Below are 14463 nucleotides of genomic sequence, written 5' to 3' on the forward strand. Positions count from 1 at the left end.
GTCCCCATCGCAACCCCCTGCACCTGGAGGTAGTGGGAGCCATTGAAGGTGAAGATGTTATGAGTAAGGATGTGCTCGAGCAGTGCAACAATGAATTCATTATAAATAGGGTCCAACTGTGGATTTTGTTGTAGTATGTGTCTGATTGCTGCGAGTCCACGTTCATGTGGTATCGAACTGTAGAGAGTTTCTACGTCGATTGTAACTAGGAGAGCTTGATCTGGTACATATAGGAGATCCAAGATTTGTAGAAGGTGAGTTGTGTCCCTTACATATGATGTTAGGGCAACTATGAAAGGTCTCAGGTATTCATCGACCAGCTTACTAGCATTGTCGCTAATCGAACCAATGCCTGAGATAATGGGCCTGCCAGGTGGGTCTGTCAGGCTCTTATGTACTTTCGGAAGTATGTAAAATGTTGGGATCCTAGGAAAATTATTTCTTATAAATGTCCAGGTGGATTTATTGATTGTATTGTTCAAATACGCCGAGTCTATTAAGGTGTAGAATTCTCTATTATACTTCTCAACAATGGAGGCCGGCATATGACGATACCAGTCTGCATTGTTGAGAATTTTGTTACAAATCCTAACATAATGGTCATTATTTAGGACAACTATATTTCCTCCCTTGTCTGATGATTTTATCGTGATTTTAGTATTGTTAGCTAGGGAGGTTAGTGCCTCAGATTCTTCTGGCCTTAGATTGAGAGGTCCCCTCATTTGTACTTTGAGTTTATCTAAATCACCATTGACGAGTTTCAGAAAGGCTGCTGCATTTGGGCACGTACTCGGTGGCGGACACATATCAGATTTTTTCTTAAGTTTCGATATTATTGGATAGGTACAATCGGCCATGTCCAATTTTTCTACTGATTCCAGAATTTGAGGAAGGTCTATTCGATCGATTAGATCAGTTGTATCATTCTCCTCAAGGAGGGCAATTAATTGATCCAAAGCTTGATTTTCTTGGAGAGTGTATTTAGATGTAGTGTCCTGTTTTTGATAAAGTTTTTTAAGGATCACTTTACGGATAAATAACTGAAGATCTTTATAAAGTTCGAATTTGTTTAAATTATAATTAGGACAAAAATTTAGACCCTTCTTTAACACCGACGTTTCAGCCATAGATAAAGAGTGTGAAGATAGATTAATGATACTGAGATCCAAGTCTGTAGATGTCAGTATCTTAGAATAGTCCTCTATAATGTCATTTGTGTATAAGTATTGAGATTGGGTGGAGGCGGTCTGACGCCCGCCAATATTTGATCTAAAAAAGAAGAATCCCTGTGACTTGAATCTTGTGTGTTTGTGATGTCCTGATTTGAAAGAGGTATGTGTTGTTGTGATGCATAATGCGGTGTGGACAAGTTAGAGGGTTTCTCAGAAGGTGCCGTGCTAGTGTGTGAGATAGTGGGTGTCCTTTCTGAAATTTGTTTTTTAGGTTTGTGTTCTGGTGTTTGGTCACCTGGGAATTGTCGTTTTGTGCCAAATGTGGGTTTAGTTTTTGAAGAAATGGGAGGGGGATTGTGAGGTAAGCCTTTATTAGAACGAGAATTGACTGATGCAATAGAATTTCTTAATGTGTTTCTATTCTGGTTCCATTTATATGCTTTACCGGTTTCAAATGCATTTTTATCTCTTTGAAATTTTTTACTCTTTTTAATAAGGATTTCTTTGTTGAAAGATTCCAAATGGATCTTAAGTTTTTTCTCTTTATTCATGACTGATTGATGTGTTCTAAATTTTTGTAAAAATTCGCAAATTTTTGAAATTTCAGTGTCCAGTGCTTTAGTCCTTTTTGTATACTCGTCAATCAATGTTTCCATAAGGCTACGTGAGCATGTTTGTAGTATATTTTCCCATGCTGCTTTGAAATCAGTGTCCAGATCCTCCAAAGTAGGAAATATCTGGACCCGGAGTCCCAAGGGATTAATGTTGTTTCTTATGTAGTCCTGGAAAGATTTAATGTGCCAAAAGAGGAGTGACTTCTTCTCCAAGTTTTTTGAGAGTTTAAAAAACAGGGAAGAGATCTCTGCTTCGATCTGTTCCTTGTCCCCAAATGTATCTAAATACTTTTTCATTAAGCATTCCCAGTCTTGGCCCACAAACATGTTTGTAAAATCTACGTTCTCCATTTTAAAGATGATTAAAGGTTCAAACTTTCCTTTAATAACAGAGTTTTAAAACTACAGCTTTATTTCTATTTCCTTTTCTTAAAGTGTTTATTTCGGAATAGTAATAAAACCTAAAATTGCTTAGTTGAGTGGGGAGGGGTATTTTCTACCCAAAATTATTTAAACAAGAAAATAACTAGCTCATTCTAGGTTTATAAGGGGGCCGTGCCACATCCATGAAATACATATTAACTAAAAAAAGAGAAATTCCCCTAACTGGATTTTTCCGGCACTTGCACAAAAAATTGTATAGATTGTGATCTCATATAAGAGTAAAAACAGTATTTTTATTTAAAGATTATAAAAACAAAACATTCCAAGCAACGGAAACATGTATAATACATATAATTCAAAAACATTACTGATTGTGTTCAACTAGACAATGATATTCCTACAGTCGGGGCTTTTTTAGGCCCATTAATTGTATTCCACTACACGGTGGTATTTAAACGATGGAAACTCTTTGCCAGCCCAACGCGTTTCGGGATATATTAAAATTCAGTCCTTCTTCAGGGACTTAATTGGAAAGAGGAATTCATCTGAATTAATTAAAAAAGCGTAATAGGTAAGTTACCATGCTTTTTATGTCAATATCTAACTGTATAGGTTGATCGATTGATCACCTACCTGTGATGTTGACGTTGCTTGTTTTAGAACTAATGGTAAAAAGGGAGAACAGGAGTACTTGAAAATATGATGACAGATGGTTATAATTTTTATATATATGAAGTGCTGTTCTCTGGATACTCCATCAATATATTTCAATCCCTCAAATTGTGGATATGTACAATTAACATTACACCTACCCTGCCCGTCTCGGATGCGTGCTGGCCGCAGCGGTACACTGGAGCAAAAACAGGGGAGATGGCAAACCTATAGATAGAATTTAAATAGAGATTCTCTTTTAAAAATAAATTCTTATTCAAAGTAATTAATTGTGAAGAGAAAAAAAAAAAAAAAAAGGGGCATATATAGACATATATGCATGAATGCGTAATACACACACATACGTATACGCATACAAAATTCAAATGGGCCATTGTTATTGCATCCTAAAAGTGGAAGTGTAAAAAATAATCATGAGAGCTAATAAGGAGGAAGGACCTCTAGAGTATTGCTGCATTTAAGTCTTTTTTATTATCCTGAAAACAAATTGTAGTATTACTTATGGTATTCCTGCATATAGGTCTTTTAAATATTATAAAGGCGTTATTACATAATTATAATTAGAGCAAAACAATGTGTAAATATAGTAATAAAATATATCCATATATAGAATGTTCTATAACAGAAGCAGTATAAACAAACAGATTGCCTTGCATAGCTTGTAGAGATAATTATCATATCATCTCCACAGTGTGCACCTAGATTGCACCTAAAGATATGCATAAATGAATCAGGAAGCAGCCAATACTAAGCGGGACATAAGAAGCAAAGCTTAAGTATATAATTGTAGATAAAGAAAAAATATAAATATAAAACAATTAGTTGCAGTAGAAAAGTAAAGAGTAATACCTGTAATTGAATATTTAAAGTTTTAGCCAGCCACAGATCCCAGCATCCGACAGACACTGTCTGGGCTGGGAATAAATGAAGCTGGTTTTTAAAGTAGAGTGATTTCCAATCAGCTGGCGCGATAATCGCGCTCAGCTGATAAGTGGAACTCATCAGCTGGAGAGCCTTCCTATTGCTCCCTGGGACAGGGATGCGCGGTGCCGCCCCTACCGCGCATGCGCGAGCGCAGCTACGTTGGGATGGCGTCACGCACATCCGTCCCACCGGCACGGAATGCCTCACCGGCGGACTGCGCATGTCCGCCGGAGTGGCAATATGGAGGAGAGAGGGCGTGATGTTAGGTCGCCCTGGTAACCTCCCAGAACGCCGCCCAGACCAACATTCTGGGCGGCTTCCCGTGCCGGGTGACCGCTGAAGCAACACGCACCCAAAGCCGGACAGTAGAGGGCAGACATAAAGGGGCATATTTGTCGCCATTTCCAAAGTAATATGTGTATCTTATGATATAAAATAAAGTATAGATACTTCGATGTAGTAAACAAGGAGCAACAGGGATATCAGCAAGACACATATTTTTTAGTTAGAAATCATCATATATTCATAAAGTAATATTACGAAATGGGCAAAAACAACAAGAGACAACAACACCAAACAATCTCCTACAGATTAAATAGAACAACATATCAATGGTGTTGTGGTAACTTGACACACAAAACACACACAAAAATATTCTGGATTAAAAATTAAAATACAATAAAACAAAGATCAGAATTGAAAAAAAAGACAAACCAACAAAAAATAATCTGCCTTAAACAAAAAAAAAAACCCAACACAAAAATAATGTTGTCAGATGTGACAAATCAAAATATATTGAGGGAATCCCGATAAATAGTAAAGAAATAAGTTTGTGAGAAGTCTGTGTGAATATGAGCAGCAAAACTACTTCATTCTTCCCACATTATAAAGAAGAAGAGAGTGCGCTGTATTAAACCATTTTTAACATTGCAGCGTGACGAAAGTGCTGTATCCATTCCGAACGCTAATTTTACCCGACCGAGCTGTTCCGTCTCGTAATTTCTTCTGAGCATGCGTGGCACTTTGTGCGTCGGAACAGGCCACACACGGTCGGAATTGACGCAATCGGATTTTGTTGGCGGAAAATTTTATAGCCTGCTCTCAAACTTTGTGTCGGAAAATCCGATGGAAAATGTCCGATGGAGCCCACACACGGTCCGAATTTCCGACAACATGCTCCGATCGGACATTTTCCATCGGAAAATCCCACCGTGTGTACGGGGCATTAGGGCTCATATACACTGCAGCTCGAAAAAAAAGGCATTTGAGCTTTTATCTCAGCTTGAAGAAGCTTGTGCTTTTTTGGGTTCTTTTGCACATATTTATTGAGCTTCTTTGAGATTCTTTGAGCTTTTTTGAGCATAAGCATATTTTTCACAAACCCTCCCCTCAGCTAAATTTTCCAATTTTTTCTGTGTGTTTTCAAGCTTCTTTGAGCTCCTTCATACTCTTTTGTGCCTTTTCGCAGGCTTTTGAGCACTCTCTTTTGAGCGTCTTTTCTGCTTGAAAGCTCCTTTCAAAAACACGAGTTTGGTGGGTTCTTTTTTCTGCCTGTAAGAGCATATGCCTCTAAACTCCTGAAAAAGCCACTGTGTGCATGGACACATTGGCTAATATAGCGGGGAGTTTCCAGGCAGAAAAAAATTAGCTCAAAAGCCTGTAGGAGCAGATTCTTTGAGATGCAGTGTGCATGAGCCCTAACACAAGGCATTTGGAAGGTACATTAGGGTGTCATCAAGAGGCTGGGTTAACATGTGGTGTTAGGGCAGCCCATTCACTAAAACACAAGAAAAATTGTGCATCCGATACACGGCCCTGGGATTATATGACATACTGTATCACAACAAATGTAGGAGTATGTGTGTAATGTACAACATAGCTTAGAGAATGCAGAGATGAGAAGAAGAACACACAGCACAAGATACAAAGTGGTAAGGTCAGGAGTACAGTAGGTAATATAGTGCCACCTGCAGGTCAGTTGGAATAAAAAATGCTAATACCTTGGTGGCCAGTGGAAGGAAAAAATGACTGCAGTCAGAGGTTGAAAGAATTCTCCATCATCAGTGTATTCATTTGTGAGGAACCCCCCCTCCATGCATCTTCATAAGAAATGTGCAAGCAATTGTGCACACCAATGGGAGCGTGACAGTTATAAAATATATTTTAAAGCCCATAGCAACAAGCAGTTTTTTAATTGTTGCAATATAATTGGTTCAGGAGGTCACAACTGCCAGGGCACGAGCTAATAGAAGTTATTTAAATTTAAAAAATCTGCTCAACAGTTTCAGTCGGCGCTCAACAGGAGAAGAAGAAGCTTCCCACCCTCCCTCCCTTGTTGCGGTCCTTGTTGTGGTCCTTGTTGTGTGGCATACGTCCCTTTCTGCTAAATGAAAGGGGACAGTTTTTTGGTTAAAATGGTTATAACTCGAGCTGTAATAGCTGAGTTATAATATATGGATTTAAGATGTGTGTACATTATATAATAAATTTTGGTTTGGTGTGAAAATATTTGGTGATAAGACAAGAATGTAATGTGTGTTATGATATTGGATTAAAGATCAAATAATTTATTGCCAATAATAAAGGGCCGTGGCCAATTTCAAACCATTAAAAGTATGTCTATTGTTTTTTATTAATTATATTATTGAAGGGTATTATATGAATTAATTAAGTACTGTCTACGATCCCATCAGTGGAGGGAAGAATCCGGTCTCCCAAGGCACTGGTGGTCAACCTTATTCTCCCCTCACCCAGATATCCCTGGTCAATGAGGGCCTATTCACACCAGGGCATTGCAGTAACACAGAGGAAATGTCCTCCATATCTCATCCTACCCCAAGTAAAAATCTACTGCCTAACAAGCCAAAATCCATGTAGCGGTACCCCCGAAGGGGCTGCTGAGTGTAGTAGTCTGTCTGTCACCCTGCCCAGCCAGGCACACACCTTTTAAGCATCCAGAGACATGAAAGCAGTCCTTGCACTTGTTTTTTTTGTAATTTATTGATGGGAATTTAACTTGGATATTGTTAGTTCGCTCCGATACTATCAAAATGGCCGCCTCCGTGGCGGCGGCAACTTTTTCCTCTTTACCCGCTGTTGTGTCAAAACGGCAAAGTCTTTGTGTACCAGAGTGTAGAGGCTTGCTGGTGTCAAAATGGCAAGTCATCGAAATTTCCCATTAATGATGGTTTACAGTAACCAAAAGTGACATAATTGGAGACCTTGATGAATTGGCTACTTTGACAGAACATAGGCACCCTGGAACTAGCAGGACTTGTCCAGGCATGTTGCTTGGCACCAACTGTGCCCGAGCAACTGAGAGCAGATGGCTGCTGACATTTCCAGTGGTTGCCGGTAGCAACAATAAAGTTTGTAGCCTATGCCTCACTGAAGGGAACACTTTTAGCACAGTCCCGCCCTCAGGCACCCAGCAGGCTGACCCCGATCACCCTGGGCAACAGTAGATATTTCCAGGCACACTTTACTGTATAAACCCAGAGTTTGAAGCGAAAGTTCAAGATGTCCAGTAATTGCAGAACAATGGACATATTTGTAATCCATAGGCGATTGCCCGCTGTGGTTGTCACAGGTGATGGCACATGGTAGAATGTTGCTGAATTGCAAATTTAGCAGAAGTGTCCATCCCAGCCACGGTTGGGCAACTGAGTAAGCAGGGCAGCAATAACTTGGTGGGCAGTTTTCGCTGGTTGCTATGGTCAACAGCACTCGATGCTGTAGTACTGAATGCAGGCAGAGCACATAAATCCTTCCCATGGGTTCAATTCCTCAATTGGTGGAAAAAAGTGCGGTTCCCCGGCTCGGTCAACTTCGGTTGCTAGGGGGCAACAGCTGGCAGGTTACCTATGAACAGATGTCCCGGACGAGCCCCCAAATGTAGCGGTACCCTTGTAGGGGCTGTTGAGTGCAGTAATCCGTCTGTCACCTTGCCCAGCCAGGCACACACTTTCCAAGCATCCAGAGACATGAAAGCAGTCCTTGCACTTTTTTTATTTTATTGAGGGGAATTTAACTTGGATAGGAATAGGAAACTTATGAGATGCTTAGATAATTGACAGTCAAAATTGGGACCAACTATATACACCACGGTATATACAATCTCCTCTTTCTCTCCAGCACTTCACTTGCAGACTATCTCTCCTCAACACCTCCAGCACATCACTTGCTTGCACTTGCCAGACCAGCTAGCACTGATTGGTAGACCTGACAATGGCTCAGCCAGGCCTAAAGCAGATGCCCTTTGCAGGCATTGACCGCGGGCCCCTATGGTGTAGCAAAAATAGAAAGTCCCAGTGCTAGCTGTCCCTGTGGCTACTGCTCCCAGTACCACCTCTTCAGGCACTGCCAGCCCTCCTGGCTGCAGCTGCCCCTTTCCAATGCCCTTGTCCCCACAATCCTCCAGACTGGTTCTGCACCCATCCCAGACCGTTCTATGTCAGTCCTCTCAGACGAGGCCTCCCAGTTCTCCGACTGTGTGAAAATTTACCAGCCCTCTTGGCTGCACCTGTGAAATTCCTGGAGACTTGCTCAGCTGTGTTCTCCCACTGTCCTCTCTTGCTCCTCCTGGTCAGGACACCTCTGTGGGTTGTAAGAGGGTCCCATCTGCACCCGGGCCCAGGCCCAATGTCTCCCCTCCCCCAGACTGGGGTTCTCCCTCAAAAGCCCCGACAGCCTAACACTCCATCTTCCACTCGATCAACTTCTCCCCAGCTGGGCTGACCCCGGGTATTCAAGGAGGCCTGCCCCCTGCCAATTCAGATTGGGGATTGGTCAGGGCTCCTCAGAACATCCCAGGCAGCTCCACCTCTCTTAATAAAAAACACCATAACATTCTGGAATGAAGTGGGAGGTCCTGGTGAGTCACTCAACAATACCCTGAGCGACTCCCAACCTAGGTCAAAACACACCCAGGCTTGGCGCCAGGAACCATGAATCAGACGGAGACAGAAAATGCAGTAAAAATCACACCTTTTAATACAGTGGTGAAAATAGTACAAATTGTAAACATAGTCAAAACATGGTAGTCAGTGCAAGCCAGTAAATCGAGAAGCCAGAGATCAGCGTAGTCGGAGACAGCAAACAGGATCAGAAACCAGAAGGGAAGTCAGCCAGGCAAGTCTTTAACAGGAACACAGCAGAGAATATTCAGATTTGTTGACCAAGGCGAAGGTATGGGAGAAATTAACCAGGCAGTTTAAATAGCCAGAAGGGGCTGGCTGACAAGCAGGAAATGATCACCAGGTGAGGCATTGTGGAACGATGAGTGCTGGCAATTAACACAGACAGCTGAGCACTGAGAAGGGAGGGTTGAGCCCAGCCATGACAGTACCCCCTCAACTACCCCCTCCTCCTCGGAGGGCCACCAGGTTTGAGGGAAAAACATAAGCACGGAGGAGGACAAGAGCATGTACGTCCAAGGATAATACCCAAGAGCGTTCTTCCGGACCGTACCCTTTAGATTGAACCAGGTACTGTATGCGCCCACGCAACCTACTAGAGTAAATGATTGATTGTATCTCATAATCCTCATGGTTCTCAACCTGAACCAGGAGAGGACGTGGTACCGAGGTGGTGAAGCGGTTGCACACCAAGGGTTTTAATAAGGAGACATGAAATACATTTGAAATACGCATGTTAGCAGGAAGGTCTGATGTGTAAGCCACTGGGTTGATCTTAAGGAGAATACGGAAAGGCCCAATAAACCGCGGTGCCAGTTTCAGTGAGGGAACACGGAGTCGGAGGTTGCGAGATGACAGCCAGATCCTCTCTTAAACCTGATAGGATGGCCCATGTAGGCGTCTGCGGTCAGCATAGAGTCTGTACCTATCACTGGCACCTTACAAGGACTCTTGGACCTGTACCCAAGTGGAATGAAGACCACAGAGATGCTCCTCTAATGCAGGAATTCTTTGAGGAGCAAATGAGTCAGGCAACATGGATGGTTGGAAACCATAATTTGCCAAAAACTGAGACAATCGGGAAGCGGTGTTGACGGCACTATTGTGAGCAAACTCCGCCCAAGGTAAGAGGTCTGACCAGTTGTTATGGTGGTCAGAAATATAGCAGCGTAGAAACTCCTCCAAGGCTTAGTTGGCTCATTCTGCGGCCCTATCGGACTGCGGATGATAGGCAGAGAAGGAAAGCTGAATTCCCAACTGTGCACAAAAGACTCGCCAAAATCTGGAGACAAACTGGCTACCCCTGTCCAAGATGATAACCTTGGGTAGCCCATGTAATCGAAAGATCTCCCGAGCAAAAATGGAGGCCAGTTCTTTGGATGTGGGCAACTTCTTAAGTGGAATACAATGTGACATTTTTGAGAACTAGTCAACCACCATTAGAATAATTGTGTTGCCCTAGGAGTTGGGTAACTCCACAATAAAATCCATAGACAGGTGGTCCAAGGCCTCTCTCCATTGGGTATGGATTGTAGGATACCCACTGGAAGGTGTCGTGGTGTCTTACACTGAGCACACACGGAATAAGCGGCTATGAAGGTGGCTACATCCACGCAGAGACTAGGCCACCTGAATTGTTAGGAATAGGCCCAAATGAGTTGAGATGATTCTTCCCTGGGTGGCCAGCTGCCTTGGGAGAGTGGTAAGTCTGGAGCAAAGCAGTGCAGAGACTCTCAGGGACAAAGCAGCGGTCTCAAGGTTTCTCAGGAGGAGAGTGGATCTGAGCGGCAAAAATTCTGTCACCCAAGGGTGAAGTGAGACTGGTACGAACAGTGGCCAGAAGAGAATCAGGAGGTATCACAGGAAAAGAAACAGACTCCATCTGGGAAGCGAAGGAAAACTGTTGCGAAAATGCATCAGCCCTTACATTCTTGGTATCGACCAAGAAGAACAAGACTATGTAGTTGAAGACAAAAAAAGACAGAAGACAGTTGAAGACAGAAAAAGAGCCCATTGCGCCCTTCTGGGAGATAAATGTTTTTCCTCAGACAAGAATGAAGGGTAACGTGGGATCGTGACGTGCCAACACAGGACCTGAAACAAAGGCTTGAGAGAGTGTTTTGTTGAGAGACTCAAAGGCTTTAATGGAGTCTGGAGACCAATTCTGTGAGCTACCCTCCTTTCTGGTCATGTCAGTCAGCGGTTTGACCAGAGAAGAGAAGTTACGAATAAACTTCCAATAATATTTGGCAAAGCCAAGAAAACGTTGTAGCGGATGTAGACCTACGGGTTGAAGCCACTGTAGAACTGCAGATAGTTTCTCTGGGTCCACCAAAAAAACAGCAGTAGAAATGACATAACCCAGAAATGTAACCTGTTCACGATGGAACTCGCATTTTTCCAACTTGCAATACAGGTTATTATCTCTCAGCCTCTGTAGCACACAGGAGACATCTGTGTGGTGGCTCTGTAGGGCATTACAATATATGAGAATGTCCTTGAGATAAACCACCACACGTTGCTGCAACATATCTCAGAGGACATCGTCGATGAATTCCTGAAAAACTGCAGGAGCGTTGCAAAGACCAAACAGCATTACAAGGTATTCGTAATGTTCTGTCCTAGTATTAAATGCAGTTTTCCATTCGTCGCCCTCCTTGATCCTCACAAGATTGTATGCCCCTCTCAGATCGAGCTTCATAGAAAAGGTTGCTCCCTTGAGGCGGTCAAATAATTCCGTAATCAACTAAATTGGATACACGTTCTTAATTGTGATGCGATTGAGACCTCTATAATCAATACAAGGTCTCAGTTCTCCACTCTTTTTTTTCACAAATAAGAAGCCAGCACCAGCAGGAGATGAGAATTAGCGGATGAACCCTCGAGAAAGTGCGTCGGCAACATAGTCCTCCATGGCTTTATCCTCTGAGACCGACAAAGGGTAAACCCGGCCACGAGGAGGCATGGCACCAGATTGAAGTACAATTGCGCAATCATACGACTGGTGTGGAAGCAAACTACTGGCTTGACCTTTGTCAAAGACTCTGCCAAATTCGCAGTACTCCTCTGGCAGGGAGGTGAGTGAAGAGGTGCACAAGACCTTGGCCACTTTCCGAAAACATGTCTTACTGCATTGTGGCGACCAGGAAAGAACCTCAGCCCGTAGTCAATCAAAAGAGGGTTTGTGCCCCTGTAACCAAGGATAACCAATAACCACCGGGTAATGGGGTGAGAAAAATAACTTGAAATTGGATTATCTCATGGTGAAGAGCCCCTACGGTCATGGTCAATGAAGCAGTCTCATGAGTCACATGGGCAGGCTGTAGAGGTCTCCCTTCAATAGCCTTAATGACAAGTGGAGTGGCACGAAGCTGCAGTGGAATCGAGTGCTTATACACAAAGGCACTATCTATGAACAAGCCTGCAGCCCCAGAGTCGAATAGAGCCTGTGGACGACTCAGATCAAGAAAGGGTAACCAGAAAAAGAGACTTATCCTTCAGGATAACTGGGGACGTAACAACAGCACCAAAGGTCTGTCCCCTACAGGACCTCAGGTGCAAGCGCTTCCCAGTTGGGTAGGACAGGACCTCAACAAGTGACCAGCCTGGCCACAATAAAGGCACAATCTCTCCCTCCTCCTAAAAGCCCTCTCCTCTGTAGAGAGACGTGTGAACTCCAACTGCATGGGTTCTACTTCACCGACAGACTCGGTACCGGGAGGCATGGGAGGTGAGGGAGGCAAGGGTGGAACTGCAAAGCTCAGAGCCAAATGTACAGGAGGCTTCCGCAAGCGGTCCTTAAAGGAAGGTCTCTCTCAGAGTCTGGACTCAATCAGAATGGCAAACATGATCAACTTCTCCAAATCTGTAGGTATGTCTCAGGCTATTATCTCATCTTTGATGTTATCTGAGAGACCATGAGAAAAAGCAGCAATGAGGGCCTCATTGTTACAAGCAACATCTGTTGCCAGAGTACAGAATTCAATGGCGTAATCAGCAACAGTTTTCGTACTCTGATGGACATAAGGCTCATGGCAGCAGAAATGGAGCGAGCAGGAACGTCAAATACCCTTTTAAAGGAAGCCACAAACTTTGGGTAACTCAGGACAATGGGTTTTTGCGTCACTCATAGAGGGTTTGCCCAAGCCAAGGCTCTACCAGAAAGCAAAGAAATGATGAAGCCTACTTTACTCCTGTCAGTGGGGAACGCTTTGGGCAGCATCTCAAAATATATCCCAAATATATCCTTGGTTGAGAAACCCTTTGCATTGAACTGGATGGCCCCCAAATCGCTGGGGAAGTGGAGCGGAAACAGACGTACCTTTAACAGAGGTAATATTCGAGGCGGGTGTCTGCACAGAGACTGGAGCAGCAGCAGGGATGCACTGCCCCACCTGTTGTAGCAGAACAGCTATAGTGGAAGGATCCAGGTGAACAGTGCAAATAAAGAGCGTCTGTAACGCTATGGCAAACTGATCCATGCGGTGATCCTGCTCATTCAATCTGGAAAAAATATTACCACTAGGTGGATTGCCTGAATTCATGGCCTTCACCTACTGTCAGTAACCATGAATCAGACGGAGACAGAAAATGCAGTAAAAATCACACCTTTTAATATAGTGGTAAAAATAGTACAAATAGTAAACAGAGTCAAAACATAGCCAGGGTTCGGGAATCAAAGCGGGTAGTCAGTGCAAGCCAGTAAATCAGGAAGTCAGAGAACAGCGTAGTCAGAGACAGCAAACAGGATCAGGAACCAGAAGGGATGTCAGCCAGGCAAGCCTTTAACAGGAACACAGCAGAGAATATTCTGATATTGATATTGTTGACCAAGGCATGGGAGGAATGAACCAGGCAGTTTAAATAGCCAGAAGGGGCTGGCTGACGAGCAGAAAATGATCACCAGGTGAGGCACTGTGGAACAAGGAGTGCTGGCAATTAACCAACAGTTGAACACTGAGTGCCGGTTCACACAGGGGCGGCACGACTTGCAGGTCGCCTCAGCGAGGCGACCTGCAAACGACTTCCGAGGCGACTTGCAAAACGACTTCTGCATAGAAGTCTATGCAAGTCGCCTCAAGTCGCCCCCAAAGTAGTACAGGAACCTTTTTCTAAGTCGGAGCGACTTGCGTCGCTCCTATTAGAACGGTTCCGTAGCACAGAACGGGAGGCGACTTGTCAGGCGACTAGGTCGCCTGACAAGTCGCCCCTGTGTGAACCGAGCCTGAGAAGTGAGGGCTGAGCCCAGCCCTGACACTTGGCTGACAGCCAAGTCTGAAAATATACCTACTCTTACAAACTGTACTATTCTTCTAGCACACTAGAGGGTGCTACATCCACACAACACAATTCCCTTTCCCTCATTTTCTGAGCAAAAATCTCCACCTTTACACACCACACCAAAAATCTAGGTGAAGAGCTGCCATTACAAAAAATCAATAGGCTGCTAACAAATGTTCATGTTATTTTATCAATCTATATTTTTTAAAACAACTGTCAGGTGTGGAGCTGAGTGCCAGTTTTGAGGGACACAATCCAGGTCCACAGACATCTAGATTTTGTTGATATCCTGTGACAGTTATGTGGAACACTGGGGCGTTGAGGGCGTCGGCGGTAAAACGCTGCTATTTTTAGCAGCACTTTACCGCCGTTTTTGTGGCACTTTTCGGCTGCTAGCGGGGCGCTTTTAACCCCCGCTAACGGCCGAAAAAGGGTTAAATGCGCCCGCAAAGCGCCGCTGCAGCGATGCTTTGCCGGTTCTTCTTTCAATGGGCAGGGGCG

The sequence above is a fragment of the Aquarana catesbeiana genome, linkage group LG07 (assembly GCF_042186555.1).
Source record: "Aquarana catesbeiana isolate 2022-GZ linkage group LG07, ASM4218655v1, whole genome shotgun sequence".
Lineage (NCBI taxonomy): Eukaryota > Metazoa > Chordata > Amphibia > Anura > Ranidae > Aquarana > Aquarana catesbeiana.